Source organism: Mytilus galloprovincialis, chromosome 3 (genome assembly GCF_965363235.1).
Source record: "Mytilus galloprovincialis chromosome 3, xbMytGall1.hap1.1, whole genome shotgun sequence".
Lineage (NCBI taxonomy): Eukaryota > Metazoa > Mollusca > Bivalvia > Mytilida > Mytilidae > Mytilus > Mytilus galloprovincialis.
In genome coordinates this window covers 4,165,253-4,189,818 of record NC_134840.1, presented here as the reverse complement: position 1 = coordinate 4,189,818, position 24,566 = coordinate 4,165,253, and the positions used below count along the sequence as shown (strand labels likewise).

General features: G+C 32.0%; 1 protein-coding gene across 2 annotated transcripts in view; it reads left to right on the top strand.

The window, feature by feature from the left end:
- Positions 1-6,054: 6,054 nt before the first annotated feature.
- LOC143066995 (uncharacterized) overlaps positions 6,055-24,566 on the top strand; it is a 31,132-nt gene continuing 12,620 nt past the window's right edge. The window contains exon 1 of one of the 2 annotated variants that reach the window (XM_076239915.1): positions 6,055-6,156. The gene's annotated coding sequence lies outside the window, so the exon portion shown is untranslated. Of the gene's footprint in view, positions 6,157-19,734; positions 19,829-24,566 lie in introns of those variants that run through there. The other variant, XM_076239914.1, reaches the window with a different exon arrangement.

Genomic DNA, 24,566 nt, shown 5'->3' with positions numbered 1-24,566 from the left:
TCATAAAGTGTACATAATATCTAATATTTAAAAGGGCAGGATATGGAGTAAATAAGTTGGACCAAAAGAAAGGCAAAAGATAATAGACGGACATTCAACCATAGATGTCGAAAATAGACAGATAAACGCCATGACTAAATAAGAAAAAAAACAATCGATAAACAATTGTCTACAGAAATAATAAGGAAATACAATTCAAATGTATTTCTTTTTTTTTATATCACATGTTTCAATTTCTTCAAGCTATGTCAACTGGGTGTAGTCGATTCAAAGACTTATTTGTTTTAAAAGTTGCTGGAAATAATCATCATTAACCCTCCCTCTCTATATTCGTTCTGTGAAATTAAAGATGAAATACAACACATATACTGGTCAATCTGAGACTAAAGTTTCAATGCATAATGAATTGAAAACATATATAAAATATACATTTAGAATCATTTAGGAGTCCACAAATTTTTAAAAAGCGCAATTTCGCTAACTGGTAATATTATAGAATCAAAAATTCAAGTATAAACAGGAGTATTAACATAAATTAAAAACACCAAAAACGAATGCTTTCTGATAACAAATAATTTACTCGAGAGAATTAATACTCATAGGAATCCATTAATGATCATAAAAACAAAGCTGATATTATTACGCACAGCTTTTTAATGGTCAAGTTCGTAAGATATGATAGACCATAAGAACAAAAATAATGAGATAATACTGCAATATATCTGACCTCTGTTTCAATACAGTGCAGACAAAAGACCACGTTCGAGTTAATATGTCCATCATCGATAAAACTTATGATCGCCTTTACGACGACTTTTACCGGAAAGAGTGGACCGCATTATCCCTGCACTGTATTACAGTTCATCAAGAGTCTTCGTAGTCGTCAATATGCGGGATAAACTAGTAATCATGCTTGTCCCGTTAGTACTTAATCACAATTTCCTGATGACGGCAGTGCTGATTATATATTATAAAACTTTAATAAGCCTTATAATTCGTGCAATATATCATCATTTGCTATTTCAACACGAGAAGGAAGTGAGGAGGTCCCTAAACGCACGAACGATGTTCTCTTAACCCGTCTTTTGACGGCAATGCAACGAACTCGAAAATAGTCTAATGAATTTTCATATACATGTATATGTCCTGTGCACAGTATTATGTACAACCTGTACATTTTCCCTGTCTTTGCACATGATGTTTAACAATAAATTATCATTTTTCGTTTTTGGACAATATAAAAAACCGAGGCTTCACTTTCGTAACGTGTGAAACAGGCCTAGTTTAGTTTTGAGTATTGTGCCTTATAGCGACATATCTAGTATAATATTAAACCGTGTCATCTGACCATATACTGCACACAGTACAAGCACACGTTGTTTTTGATATAAAAACGTTTCCTCTAACATTAATATACACATTATCAAAACTCATAGTGTATTGTATTCAAACGTGTCCTCAGACCATACAGTACCCATTTCTTGATGGTCTTGAAGTATAGATTATGCGCACTGACGTTGTTTATCATCTTAGTAAAATGTATAAGTAGTCTTTTGTTTGTCTTTGTTAATATTACTTTTAGTGTTAAGTCTGTTTTTTGTGATATCTATTTGACGTCACTCTGTACTTAGACATCCCGTCTTCTTTAACGACAAAATTATTTTATATTTACCTGTGTGACGTTAAACGCGCGATTCTATGTCAGAGTTAATGTTAATCTAAATATAGGTAGCACTCCACAGTAAGGTGGGTAGTTCCGCATTTTGACCCATGTGGATTTTTCAAATATGAGAGATAGTGTGCAATAAAATTCAATGTTGAATAGCTGCAGATTAAAATAGCCTTCCTAGTGGATGTATATTAATATCAAGATTATGTAATGTATGTAATATAGGCTGTTTAGGTGGCACGGTAGTATTTCCTGGCCCATAAGGGATAATAATAGCCTTTTTAGAATTTTCACCACCTTCTATAAACACTACAAAAAGTTCTACATTCACAGTTAACTGAAGTACTTTCATTTTACTATTTAGAAATTGATTTGAATGTGTATCATGACCGTTTACTTTTTTCGCTATTTTTAAAAACCTAAGGCCACTAGTGCTTTTAGGTCTTTTATCATGAAGTGAATACACAATTAAAAAAAGTTCTCAAAAAATCATTTTACCACCCTTTTGTAAAATTAGTTCATATTTTTCTACTATATTTTACGAAAAAATTAGGCGAAATACACCCACTTTTTATTTTATCTCTTTGTAGATTTATGTGAACAGTAACAGAAAATGTATCACTCAAAGGCATTGAAATTCTAGTTTAAACTAAATTTTGGGGGAATATGTGACATTTTCCCCTCCCTTTTTGAAATATTTTATGGTACATAAATGCAGAATGTTGCCATGGATAAACAATAAAGGAATTATATTTAACCATTTTAACTTTAGAAAATCAAATCTATGGAAGATACTGATTACATACATATGCATATGTATGACACAAACATTTAGGTTAATGTGATAGAAAGACAGGAATACAAGTTTATTAAACATTTAGTGGTTCAATTTTACTTTCATTTTCTAACTGTGGAGTGCAACTATGTGTCTGTCCCATTGTTACAATCCTTTATGGGTGGATTTTACATAGATAAATTGAAATTGTATAATAAAAAGCAAAATGAGGTTATTGGGTTCGATGTATGCCTTTTTTATGCTTCTTTGTTACATTTGTTTGTTTTTATAGTGATTAAGATGATAACACAATGTTGACTGTTGTACTCCTATTTTTGACATTTCTACTTATTATGTCTGTTTGTTTTGTTCACACATTGTGTCAATGGAATTTGATGCGACTGTCATACAAGTGAGGGGTTTAGCTAGCTATAAAACCAGGTTTAATACGCCATTTTCTACATAAGAAAATGCCTGTACCAAGTCAGGAATATGACAGTTTTTAAAATCCTATTACCTTTGATAACTATTATCCATTCGTTTGATGTGATTGCGCTTTTGATAATGCCATGTCATTATGGACTTTCCTTTTTTAATTTTCCTCGGCGTTCAGTATTTTGGGGATTTAACTTTTTTCTGAATCATGCTCATAAGATCTTAAATTATAAACGTTCGTCCTATTGAAACAAAAAGTATACACTTAAACTAACTATATGTAATACAAATATAATACAAAATCAAGCCAATTGTTATCAAAGGTACCAGGTTTATAATTTGATACCCCAGACGACCGTTTTGTCTTCATAAGACTCACCAGTGACGCTCAGATCAAAAAGTTAAAAAGCCAAACAAGTACAAAATTGAAGAGCATTGATGACCCCAAATTCCAAAAGTTGTACGGCTAAGGTCATATATATCTGGGATTTTCCTTTTTGAATTTTCTTCGAAATTCATTATTTTTGTGATTTTACTTTTGTTTAAGCACACAATTCTTTATTATATAAAACATAATTTATTTTTTCTTGCTTTACACAAAACTGACACATCCCATATTGTATAAAAATATTGCAGATATTTCAGATATTATTTTGATATAACATGTGACAGAATTGTATACAATACATGTGGAAACGGAGGACATCTTATACTTAATACCAGATATCTTTTAACAGACTGAAACTAGATTTCTCAGGATTCCAGACAGTCCTAATATAAAAGACATGTTTGCATGGTGCTAGAGTCAGTTTCTATACATGAATGTTGACGTTTGGTTTTGTAGCAGTTCAGTGTTTCTGTTGGTCCATTGTTTTCCTCTTATATTTTATGTGTTTCCCTCGGTGCTGATTTGTGACTCGGATTTGTTTTCGATTATTCGATTTATGACTATTGAACAGCGGTATACTACTGTTGTCTTTATTCATCTGATGCTAGATGACTCATAACTGTAGACAGTATTTAACACAGAACTTTATAAGATGCTAAATAACTCACGATTGAAGCCATGCATTATATGATGCAATATTGCTAAGGGCTATGAGAGTTACTGAAATAGAGGATCTTTATATATATATAGGATACTTGATGTCTCATGATAGTGGAAAGTAAAATAACAAAAATATCGAACTCCGAGGAAAATTCTAAATGGGACGTCCCTACAACAGTACTTTAAACAAATGGATTTTTTAAGTAATATAGTTTTATTTGTAAAATGTTGAAATATTTAAAACGGTAAGGTTTTTTTCTACCCAAAATATAAATTTCCATAGCCGGTTTTCGCATACAACATTTGGGAATATTCGTTATAAAGGCTGTTCAACTTCGTAATATTTGATTTTTTCTTGTACGGACGAAACGCGCGGACAGCGTACCAAAGTATAGATCTGGTATCTTTGATGAGTATGTTTGATACTTTGGTTATAATAACCATAGATGTAATACCCATAGCTATGGTTATTATATCTATGTAATAACTGATTTGAAAGAAAAAAAACAAAAAAAAACAATACAGCTTATTTCCAATGTGATCCTTTCACAAGTACTGGCTTAAAGAATGCGTATAAAGTTCAGATAAAAATCAAACATAAGCGTGGACGTGGTGTTTCTAACATAAAGAAAAGTAAATTGATAATAAAAAAATAATACTATGACTTAAGATATTTATATCAACTACTTCCATTTTAAACATTTGCAGCTTGGTCACATCAGGTATAATGAATTCCTATATTGCATTATTGTAAAATGTTGTTGATTATATGCGTCTGAATTTGACAACTATTTACACCACTGGGTCGATGACACTGCTGGTAGACGTTTCGTCCCCGAGGGTATCACCAGCCCAGTAGTCAGCACTTCGGTGTTGACATGAATAACAATTATACGGTTATATTTATAAATTTACTGTTGACAAAAGTATGAATGAATCGAAATACTAAAGATTTTTTTTTATCCCAGATTTCCTTAACCGTATTTGGGACAATTTTTTGGAATTTTTGGTCAACAATACCATTGGCTTTCTAACCATTTTGATCTGAGCGTCACTGATGAGTCTTATGTAGACGAAATGCGCGTCTGGCGTATCAAATTATAAAAATCAAACTCAGTTAATTTGTTTTGTGTGTATACTTTTTGTTTCAATACGACGAACGCTTGTATAACAGTCGCATCAAATTCCATTGAAAACGATGAGTGAACAAAACAAACAGACATAGGTAAAAATGTCAAAAATAGGGGTTCAGCAGTCAACATATTGTTATGATCTTAATCTATATAATAACAAACAAATATGTACCAGAGAAGCGCAAAATATGCATATAGACAAACAACATTAGCAAAAATATAAGATAAGAATACAAAAATGTACCATAGCACAATAACACAATGGCGGGATATATAAGTACAAAGCCACGTCATATGTATGAAAGAAACACAAAAAAAGCATTCAGACAAAGAACATTAGAAAAAATGAAAGACAAGAGTACCAAATGTTTTATAATATCCCAATAGAACAATGACGGGGTTATAAGAATAGAGCCACGTCATATGTATGAAAAAAACATACAAAAAAAAACATATAGACTAAGAACATTAGAAAATAAAAGACAAGAATACAAAAATCATCATAGAACAATAACGCATTGACGGGATGTATAAGCATTACATGTAGGTACATATCCACGTCATATGTATCAAACAGACTAAACAGTAAAATAAATATTCATTAAGACAAAAACTGCCAGTATACCGATTGCCCTTTCTCTAAAGATGTCAGTATAATGGTAATCTCTTAGTTATAACAGTTAAATTGTTAAAGGGGCACAACTAAAGAATTGTTTTTAGGAAGGAACAGATAGCAAGTCTACAGTCGATGAACCACTTACATATTTTAAAAATAGGGTGCAAATTTCATCGTTTGGTCGAGATCATATAACGTTCCATAGGCTTGATTATCTTTAAGAAAAGTTGCACATGATAATACAGATAGCATACTATTTGCTCTATTTCTTTAACTGCGATAGCACATGCTGAAAATATGATATATTCAATTACGGTGTATCAATATCAGATATAAAAATAACATCTAAGATATAAGAGTAAGCTGTAATCATTTCCTACAGTGCAGGTGTGGTATTCCTTAACGAGAGGTCGGTGTTCATATCATTTTTACAACTGCATCGTAAAGTAGTAGTCGAAGGGAAGCATCTGTGAAAGCTAGGTAAGTAATTTTGTTTTATTTGTGGATATGCCTCCTAATGAAGATATTACTTTTACGTCACTATCAAGTTGCATATACTTTCAATTTTAGTATCAGACTTCAAGTTATTATAAAAGATTACCACAATGAATCGTATATGATAAAAATATATATATATAAACCAGAAAAATAAATGGCTGCGTATCTATACATCCTGTCCCATTTTCACCATGGTTTTACAACCGAACGAGAGAATTCCAAATATGCCCATAGTTTTATGCCCCATGTAGTCAACCAAAATGTGTGAAGTAAAAACCTTATAAAACATTTTTTATCATAGCTACGCTAGTCACAAGAGTCATGTAAGTATCGTAATCTCATTAAATCCTATCCTTCATCTGAGTTATAGTAATCACTCAGAGATAAACTAATAGAATTAAGTACAAGCTGTCAAATTATACTGTCCATGTAATCTAACTCGAGACAACGTTACTAGAAAGACCAATACAAAAACTCAAAAGAATAGTCATCAGTCCCAGAATTTTCGGAGAGTGTATTTAAATAGACTCCAACACGAAATATATTTTTATTGCGCCTGTCTCAAATCAGGAGCCTCTACGGCATTGTATGTTGGTTTTTTTTTTTTTGATTTTAGTTCATTTATTTGCTTTGCAGTTTAGTCCATTTTACTGAACTTGTTCACATGTCTTCAGATTGGTGTTTTAATCGCTGCGTTGAACACCCATTAATGGCCATCGGCTGTTTTCTGCTCTTTGGTCGGGTTGTTGTCTCTTTGACACATTCGTCTATAGTTTTCAAGTTACGTAAATTGTCAAGTCAAGTGTAACAATTAGCGATAAGATATATATCTGCGGGTATATTAAAATTATCGTATTATGCATACGACAAAGATAGAATAGATACACATTTAGTTGGGTTATAAACACTTTCTACTTTATCTCTCTAATCTTTTCTAAACTATAAGACACTTATTTTTTCTTCCTTTCAAAATGCGATGTTTTACCCTCAAAAACTTCAAGAGACTTTTAAATACACATGTATGAGATGAATGAATTCTATTATAAGGAAATATTCAGAGAACTATGTAATACCCTTATAATCTCAATCGAAATATAAAATATGAATTTCATTAGCAATTTACATGTACGAGTCATGCGTAAGAACATGCTTTGCTTGAAAAACTGATAAAGGCATGTAATAGAATTAAACCGACCGTTGATTCTTTTTTTTCTGTTTTTGATCGTTTGCATACAAATGTTTCATTGTCTGATGTTCCTATCCGCTGATCGTTACATCGTGAATTGTGCATCTGCTGCAATATTTATCTTTGTGATGCATGCCAAAACTACGTTTACCCAGTCCTGTCGTTCCTGATGATGAAATAAGTTGATATGTTTCTGTATTTCTGCAGTGAGATCTGTGTATTCGATAACACTATCATTGCTTAATTTTCCGTGGAAGTTAATGAATTATTTCATTTGATTGATGATAAACTTAGAAACAATTTTAGACAACATTATACAATTCAAAGTGAGTGCAGCTGTGTATCTACAAATAGCAAGCTGATCTATATATTCATATCCATAAAATTACTATTTTTTATATTAACCCAATTTTTTTTTCCGCGTTAGAATGGCTTAGAAATCCACGTTTGTGGGATTCAGCGTAAAACGATTTTACAATTTATTGTATATTATGTAGTATTATAGATAATGAATCGTTTAGAATAGAATAGATTATCAAAACCGAGCTATTTCTGGCATATAATATGTCTCCTTTAAAAAAAATATCGAACTCCAAGAGAAATGCCGTCAAAAAGGGGCAAAACCAAACGCTCGACTTTATAAAGAAATCAAATCAAATCAATTTGCTTTTTCCAATCATATTGTTTTGTAAAATGATGCCCTTTATGGGTTCTTTGGTTAGAGTAATAAAATTCTTATCTTATCTTATTGTCAACATTCGCCTCCCTTGAATTTTCTACAGCAAAATTTTTTTTTGAAGTAATAAAATGAAATATTGACAATATGTACATGAAGAACTTGAATTTATATTATAAACAACACAAGTTTACAGTTTTAACAGTGTTTTACCGAAAGTGAACCGTTTCAGTATTTTATTTTTCGTGTGGCCGTCCGTCTGTTATTCGGTATTCGTACGAGAACACATATGAAACTTTGCTTTCGACAATTTTGAATTAAACTTAACTATTCACATTTATTTAGGGGCTCCATTAAGCAGAGGAAATTCCCTTTGTATTGTGAATCTGTTATGATATTGGAAATTCGTTACCGGCTGAATCAGCTGTTGTGTCATTTTTTTTAACGTCTCCCGGCCGATCGTACGAGAACATTATGGTCAATGCCTAAGTAGTTAAACACTCCCATTTGTTGAAGTAGAGACTTTCTAAACTAAGTATATACTAGTTTAGAAAGTCCCTGGTTGTAGTTATATACATGTCTGTTCAGCTTTCAACAATATTAAAATTCAAGGTCCTCGACAAAAAAAAAATTGCTTTCTATGATCTTGCTTTTTATATGTTTTTTAACATACCAGTTTGAATTCTAACAAAAATATCTTTAAAAATACAGAAAATAATTGTTTGCATAAAAAATTGCTTCAAGGATCCAGCAATACTGATGTTTCTTTAAGTAAGGAAATCGAAGGAAAACGGCGGGCGATTTTTAGCCATATTGAGAACAAAATCCGCGGTCACAATGTATTTAATGTTAATAATTATAGGTTAAAGTTCGGCCTTCAAGACGGAAACCTTGGCTTACCCCGAACAGCAATCTCAGTTTGTTCAACTTTGTTGTGCATAAAAAATGCTTCCAGGTTCAAGCAATACTGATGTTTCTTAAAGTAATTAAATCGAAGGAAAACGGGTCATTTTTAGCCATTTAACTGCGAAAAAAAAAAATCGGCGGGGGGGGGGGGCTGCGCCCCCAACCCCTCTCTCTAAGGGGCATCAATCGGCGGCCCCAAACCCCTGCCTCCCCTGAATTCGAACCCTAGTTACGGCCCTGTCAAAATAAAACAAAACAGTATAGAAAAACGCAAGTGACAAATCTATAATAATATTACAATATTAACACCCACGTTACAATGAAGTAAAAATCGTAAGGTTTGCATATTTTGGTATTTATATTGATTCACTAATACATAGGGTGATTCACTAATACATAGGGTCTTTGCATAAAAAATAAACCTCATTTATTCTAAAACCAGTTGTTGGCATGATACGGGTTATGTTCTTCTCATATATTTTATGATGGTATGACACTAAAACCCTAAGGGGAATGGATGTACTTGATTTTCATATGATGAAGACATAATCTTTCAATCAGTTTAATTGAGGTCTGGTGCTGGCATGTCAGTAACTGCTAGTAGTCCTTTGTTAATTTGTGTACCATTGTCGTTTTGTTTAGTTTCTTTTTTTATGGGCCAGCTGAGGACTACCTCCGAGTGCGGGATTTTTCTCGCTTCGTTGAAGACCCATTAGTGACCTTCGGCTGCTGTCTGCTCTTCTGTTGTCTCTTTGACATATTCCCCTTTTCCTTGCTCAATTTTATAAGCAGCTCCGGTTTCTGACAACTGTTTGTCGGTTGCCACTGAAAAAGTTCAATAGCAAGTAAAAAAGGTTAGCAGAACATTTCTATTTGAAGAAAAGCTGTCCGACTTAATTTTTATACGTTAGTTGACCACTTTATTGAAATCATTTACAAAAACAAAAAAATGAAAGAAAATTGAAAGCTTCGAGTAAAAAAATATATATACAAAAAAAAAAATTCAAAAGAATGAATGGTTTTCCGTAGTTTAGAGATATATATATATAAGTTTCATTATACATAAATCAATTGAAAAATATTTACAATGAACATAATAACTTGAAGGAAATTGAATGAACACTTGTTTCAATTAGTATATTCAAAGTAGCAACAAATGCTTTTATGTTTATATCAGAATGTCATGATCAAAATGAATAATTTAATGGAATAACATGAATAAATGAAGTGTATTATCACAAACAGATATTTTGTTTCCTTCAAACGAGATATTATCATTTCCGTATAAACATTTTTGAGTGTCGAACCTAGAAATAAACCTGTATTATAAGAATGCCGACCTAACTGAAAAGACAGTACGTGCAATGTCTGTGGAATGGTGAATCATTGCTAGAAATATTTAAAGTTCATGGAGTTAAGCTATTGAATGCGTTCATCGTTCACCGAATAAGGGAAGTACTATTCGTCAAACAAATGAAAATGAAAAAAATGTTTATTAGTAAACTCACGTATATGATAAAAGATAAATGTATTATATGTATATGCAAAAAAAATATGAAATAATATGTATATATATATATACGTCTAGAATTCAGCTCTCAACAATGTTTAACTTGTTCGACAGCTACGTTTGTGCGAACTCGAGCTGTTTAGAAACTGATTAAATTACCATCTTTATCGTGGTCAATGCTCTGAACCCTTTGGTCAAGCAGGCTGTATAAAAATGCAGCTTTCGTTTGACGGACAATACCTTTCCTCAATTGATCGTACACAAGCCTTAATCTTGATTTTAGAGTTTGCTTATTCATTCCATTTTTGAGGCACGTGCAAAACACGTGGCGATTAGGAGCAAGATAAAAAAAAAAAGAACTTAGGAATCATAAAAATATGTCTCAGTAATTTGAAATTCTCAACAAAATATTAATCAAATAAAAACCCAACCCAGACTAGCATGTCGATCTAGTGATTGCAAGTTTCCTCCTATGTCACACCAATGGTTTTGTCCAAGTGTTTGTATGTAATATTTGTAACTGAACGTTTAACACAAATACGCCCATGCATCATATTATTTATCTATACTGTATTTCGTTTTATCGGTCTGGTTACTATATCACAGTCTATTTGATTGTGTTGCAGTAACCTGTTTGAGTTTATTTTGTTACTACACGGAGCTGTTTATTTGTGGAATCAATACAGACTTAAGTAGAAACCCATCTGCATCTATCGATTGATAAATATGTCTTGCTATGTTTACGGAATTATAATAACAAATACCAAATATTTTTATCAAATGTATAAATATTTTTGCGATATGATAAACAAACAATGATACAACTCGTAAAAAAAATGCCTTTGAACTTGAAATAATTGTGATACAAAATACGAATGCAGTTCTATACTGGTTATCTATCGTTTTGGTTCGAAGCTCAATTCGGCTAATCAGGTGGTTGAATAGGACTGATATAGTTGGGTATGATTATTGGCTTCATCTATGATTCCAAAAGATCCCGAATTTATTGTTTCTATGAAGTTTGGTTAAAGTAGGCCCCTCATATGATTATGCACGATTCTTCATTTAAATTGTTCGACGATTTTTAATTCATAGGAAATTAGAGAAAAGGGCAGGCATGTGTTACCTGTCCCCAAAAATAGGATTGTGTTTTCGTTAAGATTTTCTTAGAAAAAAAATTAGACACAACAGAAAAAAGGGGGGATACCCCAACCCTGGTGTCTTATTCTCAGTCCAGGCATATCAGTGTTTTCATAGATCTCCGTTGTAATATAAATTAAAAATAATGCATCCAAGCAAGTTTGATATAGTATGTTTTTCCGAATGCGTTTTGCCTCCATAAGGTAAACGGAGGTAAATCATCAATTTCACTTTGATTTCAGGCTTATTCCTCACAGTTAACATGTATACGCTACTGTTCTGGAATCACTCCTATAGACATTTCTTTAAAGCAATCACATTCTCACTGGCTTTCTTTATGACATCTTTAAATATAAATCACGATCTCCATTTCTCAAAACGTCCATTGCATACGCGCATGTGTTATCCGACACCGCGTGTGTTATCCGACACCTCATCCGGGACGCTTTCCGCGTCACATGACATTTTTGTTGCTATTAAAGATTTGCGCATCCGCAGACGAATGGCCGGACGAATAGAGATTTTTAACTATTCGTCCGGCTAGCCGGACGAATAGACACTCCGTATTTGAAAACTCTTTTAGACTCAGAGTCAGAGCTTTGCCTATTGTAAAGACGCCTTAATTTTTCTACTGCCTTAGACTGTATGTTGACAATAAAAATAAAAATACTGTTTTGGTTTATATGTTTAATGACAATCTCCACATGCCATTTTATTCACTTGGTTACACGGCTAAAAATGTACCTTCAGTTCTATCAGTGACCAGTAGAGGTGTAGGTATTGACATATTGACAGTTCTTGTACAAATACTCATGATTTGGATAACAATAATTGAAATATCCTCCCTTGAAACATGTGGCAACCTTCATCAGGTCAAAATGGTAACTGTAATGCAATGAAAGAAACATTATATAAAATGTGATTCGTCAGATAGAGAACAATGTATACAATGAAGACTTTAATTACACTTGCGTCATATTCTAAACTTACTATTTGTATATCATTTAGTCTATTTCTATTTGTCCTTTTCTATTTTCGTACTAGTGTGTATTTATAGAAAAACACGTCTATATATATATATATAAATATATTCTTGCAAATATATGTATGGGTTTTGCTCATTGTTTGAAAAGCGTACGGTGACCTATAGTTGGTTCTTTCTCATTTGGTCTCTGGTTGAAAGTTATCCCATTCATAATCATATTGCATCTTCTTATTTTTATAAAGCATTTAAAGACAATAACGCTCAATTCAGAAAAAGAGAGATAAAACAAACGATTGATTCATGGTTGTTGGTGTCCAGTGGCAAATATTTCATGCATATTCAGAACAGTTATAGTGAAGTTAAAATCATGTAATCATCGAAAATGTTACCATTATCTATCTATATATGCTATTTAATGTCACGTATATTTAAAACATTTTGAATTGTATCGATACAAAAATATATTTATATCTTGTTTGTACTTAATATTGGTAACACTAATCTTAAAATATTTCTCCTGTAAAATGACGATTAGTCAGCAGACTTAAATCGGCAAAAACGCAAAAAACAAATACATTTAAATATAAAGTTTTGACATTGATTTTAATTTGCTATAATTTTCCAGTTAAGTTAAAGTAAGTGCATTTATACACACACAATAGTGCAAGGTTTGTTATTCAAATATGAGATTTATTAATCGAAGAAAAGAATATAGACAAAAAATTGCGACGCGGCTGAGGACAACCAAACTTAACAATTGTAACCTTGTTGGTGCTTGATGGTCACCGGCCATATTTTTTATAGACTTTTGTCATGAAGGCTCAGATTCCATGTATATGAAGTGAGAAATTGGGGGTATATAAAAAAACAAACGAAAATACAAAGTTGAAATTGTTGGAGATCAAAGTTCAATGTAGAAATCCAACTCAAATACTTAAATAGAGCCGTTAAATCCGATGCACGAGGGTCTATATATACGTTCTTTGTATGAGAAAAAAAAATGCAACAACCACAAGAGATTGTTACATTTAAAAGTCAAGTTTAAGTCGCTACTAAACATACCCTCTGTTTCAATGACTGTTCAAACTCTCCGTTCCTTAGTTAAGGTCGACCAAATCGACAGAATCTGCCTATTAGATTTACAGGTATTTGAAATGTGCTTTCGTCATTAATAAACATGAATTATTTGACAGTCGACATTAAGCAAACAACAATCAATCAAGCAAACATCTATTTTCAAAATCATAACTGAAGTTTGGTATTGTTCCTTGCTTCTACCAAGAACTATGACAACTTTGATAATACTGCAATCTTGGCACGAACATAACCATTATTGCATTAGTCGGTTAAATGGGAAAACAGATTTAACAAAGGTAAAGAAAGTCAACTGTTCAAACAGAAGCAGTAATTGTAATAGTTTGAGGTAAAAGCCCTTGGGATTCTTCAGGTTAATTACAATGCATGGCTGTTCTAATTATCAGGAGCACGTGCATTCATCACATCACTGATGTAGAATTGTAATTTTGTTTTATAACCAGTTTTTTACGTTAGTTATTTGAAACCAAAAAATGTAAGACTCTCATAGCTTTTATACTTTACAAAAATCATGAGTTTGATAAGCTATTTTTTTTTTTTTTTTTTTTTTTTTTTTTTTTTTAAATATAATTGAATTTTAGAATTATTCCAAAAATATATTATTATATTTTCTAACGTTAAATATGAGGTTTAAAATAACAAAATCGTCAGACCGACATTCATCAGTAAGCAGGTAATCATCTTAGACTGTCACAAAGCATGAAATCATCTTATCTTCAGGCGGACATTAGACTGACACGAAGCAGGTTATCATCTTATCGTCTGAGTGACATTAGACAGTCACAAAGCATGTAATCATCTTATCTTCTTACGTATTTTAGACTGTTTCGAAAGCATCTATTAATTGTGTCGTCCGACTGACATTAGAATTTCACAAAGCAGTAATCATCTTATCGTCCGACTGACATTTGACTGTCACGAAGCAGGTAATCATCTTATCGTCCGACTGACATTTGACTGTCACGAAGCAGGTAATCATCTTATTGTCTGACTGACATTTGACTGTCGCAACGCAGGTAATCATCTTATCGTCTGAAGGAGGTAATCATCATCTGACCGATATTAGACTGGCAGGAAGCAAGTAACCATCTTATTGTCTGACTAACATTATATAGTTATGGACTTTGGCAGTTAATCGTCTTATCGCTGATTTTTTATACATGACAGTTATGCACCTTTTTTCAAATGTTCATCGGAAAATACCAAAATATGGGTTATTTCTGATTTTTAATCCCAATAAACTTTCATACAATCTCTTATATGTTGCATATATATAAATTATATATTTGTTTTTGTTATGTACTTTAGTATTTCATCTTTTATTTATTAGTGAACTGGCATAATTGATAAGCTTAATATAAAGCATGTTGCTTGCTTCTGACATTGTTTAATTATAGAAAGCATGTTGTTTGCTTCAGGCATTGTTTAATTATATAAAGCATGTTGCTTGCTTCAGACATTGTTTAATTATATAAAGCATGTTGTTTGCTTCAGGCATTGTTTAATAATATAAAGCATGTTGTTTGCTTCAGACATTGTTTAATTATATAAAGCATGTTGTTTGCTTCAGACATTGTTTAATTATATAAAGCATGTTGTTTGCTTCAGACATTGTTTAATGATATATAAAGTATATTGTTTCCTCCTGATATTGTGTAATCTGTGCTATCAGTTTGCACCTTTATTGTATTATTAACATTTCATGAGATGCAATAACCCGCACAAGGAGGTAGAATTGATTCACAACAGCAGGTCCAATTTACAATATTTTAATTACAGTTTTAGAATTGGTAGGCTGGTTGCAATCATATCTACATATTCTTTTTATAGGAATGCAAGTTTAAAATGCTGCCGAGTCTTGTAATACCTCTATTACAAATGTGCTATATTTGCTGAGGGAGACAATGAACTTTACTATATAACTTTCATCTGTACAAGCCACAGTATGCTTTGACAACCTATCATTATATTCATGGTACATAGACATACAATCTTGTCGATCTTTATCTTGTTGATCTGTCTGTCAGTGATACCTCTATTCTTACTTGTGTCTTTTATAACAGTAATAGACTACAAGGTTTTATAGGGATATCTAACATCTAGTCCGACAATCTTTCTAGAATGATAGGGCACCATACATAATTTACGGTCCTCTTCGACAGACATGCCGAATGGAGGAGACAAAACAAGAGAGATATTTATGTACAGGTACATATGTCCCTTGTGTATGATAGTTGTCAAAACATGCTTTCTCTTGGATGGAAAGTTGTCTCATTGCCACTAATACCACAGTTTCTTTATATTAATATATATACCTATCACGCAGTAAATTTATTGGAATTTACAAAAGCCGTGTCTGCAGCAAAATAAGTATATTTCTAATGAAGACATTTCAAGGTACCCAATATATATATATAGGACTCTAAAGTGCGATGGGGACGCTAAAGTACGATGGTTACGCTAAAGTGCGATGGTCTACGCTAAAGTCCGATGCCTTCATACGCTAAAGTGCGATGGTCCGCCAAAGTATAGACGTACAAAACATAGTTGGATTATGACGTTAACAGTCGTTAATACAAACCAAAAATTAGACTGGTTCCCGATCGCAATATTCAGTATGTTACACATATACCAAGTCAGGATCCTACTTCGTCAAAATTATCTCCCCATTACGCCAGTTCATTTTCACAATCGTAGAAACGGAAGCCATTGTAGGGATGACGCGCTACCAATTTTGCTCTTGGAAACCGATAAATTTATCCATATTGCACCATTACGATCCTTATATGTCAGTTGTATTTTTAAAGACAAATGTATCAACTAGCTAATGAGCATCAGTTAATAATCTTGTCTGCATTGATTCAACTTAAAACTATTGTCTGATCGGTTGTCAGTGGAATTTTCGAAAATTCATAAACATTTAAAAAAATTCTAAATAAATATTTCGTGGAAGGGCAGACTAGATTTTTTTCGTGTATGAAGACTATAAACTCTAGTTATCACACACAAAAAATTGGAATTTTTCGAAGATATGCATTTCATCATCCAACTTGAAAGACTGTCGTCAAGTACTTTCAGTAAAAAAATAGCTATTCGAACACACTTCTCTGTTTTTGTGACTCATTAGATAGGTATTTCACTTGACCTATATATTTCATCTTTTAGTACTGTGATTTTTTTTGTGTTATAACGTCAACCTGTAGCTTTAATGTATACAAATAATAGAATTTGAAGCGAGACGATGTATGAAATATCTTGCTTTGTACGATATCAAGACAAAATACTCAACTCAAACACGCCCTAACATAAAACGGTGCACTCAATTTTCTCTTTTCGATACAATTGTTACCCATTTTTGGATTTTTTTCTTCAGTCACATAATGGAAGGGCAGACACGAAAATTACTGATGTAATAGATTGATATGGTTTCCGTCCGTGGTAATTTTTTCAAAAAAATCGGAGGTTATGCATTTTTGTCATCCAACTTGAAAGATACCCATGTCGTCGACTTGATATCTAATTGTTCTGCTTAACTATGAACTAGATAAATTGAAAACTTATGCAAATGGTGTTTTTAAAATAAAACACCTCGTAATTGAGAAGAAAATTGCAATTTTGTTTGTTTCTATTAACTTTTAAAATTTTTTGTCAGTATAGTAAACTTTACAGTAAACATTTATCGCCTTCTCTAACAAAGAGCTTCGATTCTTTTGTTCTATTTCAACCTGGTTTCCGACTGTACCAATATCGTGAGAGAGTATGCTAATAGCTAATACCTGGAACGTAGTCCCGGGAACCAGGATAACCAAAAATGAACATACCGGAATATGAAATAAATAATGGAAGCGAACAGATGCAAATTTATGTTTACGTTAACATTAATATATTGATTTTATTGAAGAGTATAAACATCGGTAAAATGAAGGTTCACGTTTTCAAGCGTAAATCAGAAATTGTCCATTAAAACATCAGTGTGTACATTTTGGTTAAAGATAACATGTATTAATACTCGCTACGAAAAAGGGGAAAAATAAATTTTATTTATTCCGTCCAGTGGCAAATAGTTCATGCATGTTCAGGACGAAGGGCGTATTGCATGTAGCTTGATGTTTACACAGCCTATTAATGTAAACACATCCCCTTGCCAGTTGCAAATACAAAATTCGTCTTCTTAATTTATAAACAGTCACATAAGACTACCGGTAAAGTAAAAGCCTATCGCATTATATGTTATATCATAGCAGACTAGATTTTGCAAAAAGACTTGTTTTTAACATTAGTTCCCTTGAACTTTTCTCTTTTGTGTCATCGTACTTTAGCAAATAGGCAACCATTGTACTTTAGCGTGAGACACCATCGTACTTTAGCGTGAGACACCACCGTACTTTAGCATGAGACACCACCGTACTTTAGCGTAAGACACCATCGTACTTTATCGTTACCATCGCACTTTAGAGTCCTACATATATATGCATGCAGTCAACAGTTCAAAATTCATACATATCGTTGAATTACATAACATATAGTCGCCGATATAGACTTTCTGTGTTGGGGCGTCGTAAAGCAACCATCAATCAATCAATTATAACAGATTGTTTGGTATATTAGTTTTACTGAAAAGACACAATTGATTATCTTGATATAAAACAGATAGTTTCCTACTGAAATTGTTTAACATCTATTATCAGATTGCACTTTATTGCATTATTGAGATTTAATGAGATGCATTTACTGACACAAAGGAGAATAATCAATTCACAACAGCATGTCCAATTTCCGACAAGGAGCTATAATGATATATACGATTATATATCAATTACGGTCTGGATTAATTTTCAAAGGCTGGTTGCAAATATATACTTATAACCAGAGATAGGAATAAATATTATAAAAACTAGAAGTATCTTTTAAAAAAATACATTAGTTTGCTGCATACACGACTCCTGTAAATTTCAAATTAATGTACTATACGTGATAGATAGCATGTTTTCACAACCATCATACACTAGTTGTGTATGTCTGTACACAAACCACAGTATGTCTCCTTTGCCTTTGGCATGTCTGTCAAAGAGAATAATAATGATTAAAAACTTGTCCTGTTGAATTTGAAAACATTTGTATATTGCAGAATTAACCAAGTCTTATTAAGACCGTCTTACATAATTCGACAGAAATTCATGATGAATCAATGCTCGGATTCATGCTTGCGTTTTTCGAGGGCCTGTTCTTGTCATTACTTCGAATACTACTACTATCTTAATTAAATGGTTGTTCACTTATAGAACATACCATTTTCAGTTTCATTTTTTGACATTGATTCTGACCTGTCATAAGTTTTTACCATGCGTACACTCAACATATTTTTTTTTATGTCGGTGACAGAACATTGCAAGGATTAATTCTACTTTACCTCGATTCCTCATTTGTCCCTACTTAACTGCACTCAAAGAGAGGTAGTAAATATAATCAACTTTTTATGTTTGTGTTTCTCTGTTTACAACCTTGTATAAATTAACATTATTACACAAAGCAATAAAAACAGGAACTGCATGAGCTGTATCAAAAACTACTTTGGTACAAATAAAATTATCCAATAAATGTCTTCTTTGTATAGTGTCGTTCGGTACAATAACTAAAGAGGCTTTTTTTTACAGAGTAGTGCATATCTATTATTATCTGAAATGCATTTTGATATTTAGATCTATGTGATTTCCTTATCTGTATGATCTTTTCTATTTAAAATTTTTGATGTAGAAATATGATGGGAATTTTGGAGATTTCACAACAAAACCAATAGTATAACACCAAATAAGTTAAAGACCCGAGATAAAAAGCGAAAATTCAACTGCTCAAGAAAGCTTATAAGTTTTTATTCGACTTAACTTGGTTGTCACAAACTTTTGTTTTATTTCATTGTTACAAGAGTTGTGGTTTTGCCTAAGTAAATATTATCACTGTCAATCTTGTACATAGAGAATTGCCAAGTGTGTATACATAGTATAGACAAAGGTACATAATACCGTTCAGCCAAATATAATAATTAGATTAATGACAGTCATTAACCAATCAGTTTGGAGTATATAACTGACGGGGGGTAAACGGTTAATTCATTCTAACTTTTCTCTTACAATTGATTTAGTCCAACAGAAAGTAACGGTAAGTTCTTTCTTACTTTCCTTGTATGTTTTGTTATCTTTTACTCTTAGATAAAATGTGTGTTTTCAACTTAAAGTTAGGTATATAAAGTAAACATAAATGTTTTCCTCATTGTTGAAGGTAGAGAGATACGTTTGATTTTTTAGTTTTTATTAAGGTACATCTGCATATAAATTTCTCGGTATACGCAGTAATCAAGTGTTTCGTATATTCAATACCTTTTATATTTGAAGATGTATTATCTAAGGTTATAGAATTATTTTTTATAAATGGGTGATAGTTCAATTATGTAATGAAAAGAGACATGCATACCAATTCACTGTCTCACCATCGGATATGTTTCTTCAAAGTATTAACAGGAGTATCACAATGGATATCACTGGTGGAGCTAGAAATACTATCCCTTCCAGACCTCATGAGTTTATCCCTGTGTATGGTTTAGTTAATACTTATTCTTTGGCGTTTTGTGTATGTGGACTTGTTTGTCTTTTTAGATTTTCATTTGTGTTTAATTCCGTGGCACTCGTTTGTTTTTATTGCCTCCGGAGCACCTGGATCACCACCAGTTTTTTTGGTGGGGTTCGTGTTGTTCAGTCTTTAGTTTTCTACTTCGTTTCTTGTGTACTATTATTTGTCTTTTTGTCTTTTTGATTTTAACCATGGCGTTGTCAGTTTATTTTCGATTTATGAGTTTGGCTGTCCCCCTTGCATCTTTCGCCCCTCTTTTATCATATCTCCCCTTTTAATTTCAAGCAATGATTGACTTAGTGATTATACGCAATTTAACTTTCTCTTATGCTCTTTGATAGATAATAATAGAGCCAAATGGTTAAGAAAAAAGTAATGACTTTGCTTCTCATACTTTTTTTTATAGTAATATTGGAACTTGTCAAATAATAACATTGTTTGTAATATCAGTCGTAGCAGCAAATATGTTGTTTTTACTATAATCTTCTTTGCTTAATAATCTTAAAATGGCATACTGTAAAACATGGTATGGTATGATGGTATGGTATGTGTTATGTTATGATGGTATGGTATGAATACCATCATACCATGGTATGTATGAATGGTACCATGGTATGGTACAAATTCCTATACCATGGTACGAATTCCTATACCATGGTACAAATTATTATACCATGGTATAACTTTATAGTATGAAGCATGGTATGGTTTTTTTTGAAGTGGGAAATTTTGAAAAATGAATTTAGGTAATATGAACTATGATTTTTTTTTTATTTGTTGACATTATGTATCTGTTTTATTTATTAGAATAATATTTTACGAAATAGATGTTGACAAACAAGATAGAATATCACTTACATGTATAAAGCTGTGAACAGAAAACAAGAGAAAACTCAATTTAAACATCTCAGATAACTATTAAGTTAAGATAAGATAGATATAATGTCCTGTTCTGACACATTGTAAATAGCTGTCAATTATTCTTTGAAATTTTGGGAAGTACTGCATATCTTTTGATTGTAATCTAGATAATGTAGTTAAAGTTTTATTGCATAACCTTCTGTCAATGGTCAACTTTTATATTGTTTTGAAATATGACACTTTAAACAGTTGCATATTCTGTCTACATCTATGGCCAAGAAATTCCACTAAAAATGTGAATAAAAGGTGAATGCATCTCCTGTGTGGATTAGAAAACACCATACTTTCAAATTAAACTGTCACTAACAAATACTATGTTAGTTGATAGATACCACATGTTGTAGAGTGTATATTGTTTTCTTCATTTATATGTAACAAGAATGTGTCCATAATACACGGATGCCCCACTCCCACTATCATTTTCTATGTTCAGTGGACCGTGAAATTGGGGTCAAAACTTTAATTTGGAATTAAAATTAGAAAGATCATATCATAGGGAACATGTATACTAAGTTTCAAGTTGATGTAACTTTAACTTCATCAAAAACTACCTTGACCAAAAACTTTAACCTGAACTTTGCACTATCATTTTCTATGTTCAGTGGACCATGAAATTGGGGTCAAAACTATAATTTGGCATCAAAATTAGAAAGATCATATCATGGGGAACATGTGTATTAAGTTTCAAGTTGATTGGACTTCAGCTTCATCAAAAACTACCTCGACCAAAAACTTTAACCGGACGGACGAACGGAGGCACAGACGGACGGACGGACGAACGGAGGCACAGACCAGAAAACATAATGCCCCTCTACTATCGTAGGTGGGGCATAAAAACAATATGCATTATGGAAGTTAATACATTTTGTACACAATATCAACCAAGGAATGAGTCTTTTTTTATTATGTGAGATTTTTACTAAACAATTTTATTTCATTTTTTTAATACATGCTGAGAGTGATAGCTATTTCTGTGCAGATAGAGATCAGAATAGTTTTTTTTTAAAATGTATATATTTCAAGGTCAATTATAATCGACATGTGTTGTTAATATTTGACCTGTAATTACATCAATATTTAAGAACGAAATTTTTTCGTTTGAGCTTTAATAAAGGGTTATAATAATTTGCTAGACGAAAAAACGTCGAAACGCAATACCTTTTTTGGTATTAACCTGTTTCTGCCTTTTTGTTTTTAACTGTTATTTGAGACAAAATTAAACTGTTAACTGTTTTCAACTTACTGGCTGTTATCTGTTCTGTTAAAATTTGAAATGTTGTTTACTGTTTATGAAAATGGGATTCCTGTAATCTGTTACTAGACACTTAAAGTGTTTTTGGACATAATTTGTCCCTGAGAACTATTCTTACATGTACCTGTTGTTTACAAGAATTTTAAGATTCACGCTAATCACATTATATTTGCTGTCCATTTATTTCTTTACGGTGCTTGCTCAAAGGAGTGACATGAACAGCATATATGTAACTGTATTTGAGTATAGTAAATCCTTCACAAAATTTAAAATGGAAATGAGGAATGTGTCAAAGAAACAACAACCCGACCAGAGAGTAGAAAACAGCCCAAGGCAAACAAAAAAAAAGTTGTTAACACAGCGAAAAAATCTTGCAACAGGAGGCGGGCGGAAGCTGACTCCCAAGGGAGCAATAATTTAACTTCAAAAAAGGGGGTGGAGGTTAGAAGTTATATGACCATTTTCTGAACAAAAATGTGTACTAATTCATATAAAATAAACGTGACAATACAATCCGAAACATATAAATGAACCAAAATTTAAAAAAAACAAGACTAGAGCAGAGGTTCCAGACTTGGTACAGGTGTAACAAATGTGGCAGTGTTAAGCATGTTTTGTGAGATCTCAACCCTCATCCTATACCTCTAACCAATGTAGTTCATTTCTGTCTCCTATTTATAGTGTATCCTAAAGTTAACAGCCAGCACTCCTCAACAAGCTAAATCCCTGTTTTATTTTAAAGTCATCCAAACCCACCCAAGCAGAAAGTATTGATCTATCTTCTATATTAATATGCTCATATGCACTGGTAATTTTAAAAGTAATTGTTTTGCTTTCCATATATATATGTTACAGTGAATTTGTATAATCAGGGATTATGTAGAATCCCTAAAACTTTCAGGGATTATGTATAATCATTGGTTAGTTTAGGTATTATACATTATCACTAAAGTTTTCAGGGATTATGTATAATCACTGGTTAGTTTAGGTATTATACATAATCACTAAAGTTTTCAGGGATTATGTATAATCACTGGTTAGTTTAGGGATTATATATAATCACTAAAACTTTCAGGGATTATGTATAATCACTAGAAAAAACGTCAGGGATTATACAGAATAACTGAAATGATACTAAAATATATAACATATTGAAATATCTTAAAAGTTAATCTTAATATATCATAATAATAACCTTAATATTGTAAAACGTTAGGCATAATTTATTAATATGAAAGACACAAAAATATTGAAATGTTATACACAAAATAATTAAATGATAAGCACAATATAATTAAATGATAAGCACAATATATATAGAATAATTGATGTTTTGTTTTTAATGCTGACTTTATCAGTAATAATATCAAGCAAGCCCTTTTTGATATTGACTGTATTAGTATTAATAATATCAAGCGAGCCCACACGGGCGGGTTGATGAAGTCAGTATGAAAATATTAAATTGCATAATGATTATTCTTTTTATCGTATTGTTTTAGCAATTGTTTTTAGGTGGAGGATATGAAATAAAATAAAATTGTCATTAAAACTATTTTTATGCGTACAGTCGTTTTGATAAATGTTAATGTTATGTATAATATTTTAATATTAAACATTTTATTTACAAACTAAATTTGAATGGCATCGACTATTACACATTTGCCCTGATTTTCTACAGGCATATCTATCAAATTCACATCTGTTTTTACCACGATATCAAATTTAAAAAAATGAACCTTGTCCTCAACATCAAATCAAATTTTACGACACGTCTCAGAGAAATAGAGTTTTCAGCACAAACATCTGAAGGTACAAATTGTACCAATGAAGGGAAATCAGCAACCTCAAACTGATTTCTTGTATAAAGATCCGAGCAGGATTCAATGCTATATAGCAAGGCGATATCCTTCTTCAGCCTTTTCGTGAATATTGACTATTAATAGTTTTTTGGGATCTCTCTTTCCTGGAACCAAGGATTTGTATAGTAAGACTATACAAATCCTTGCTGGAACCACTAGTGTAATTGGTTTGAGATATCATCTTTGAAGCTTTTAATTATTGATAATCCCTGAAATCATATTAGGGAATGTGTAGAAT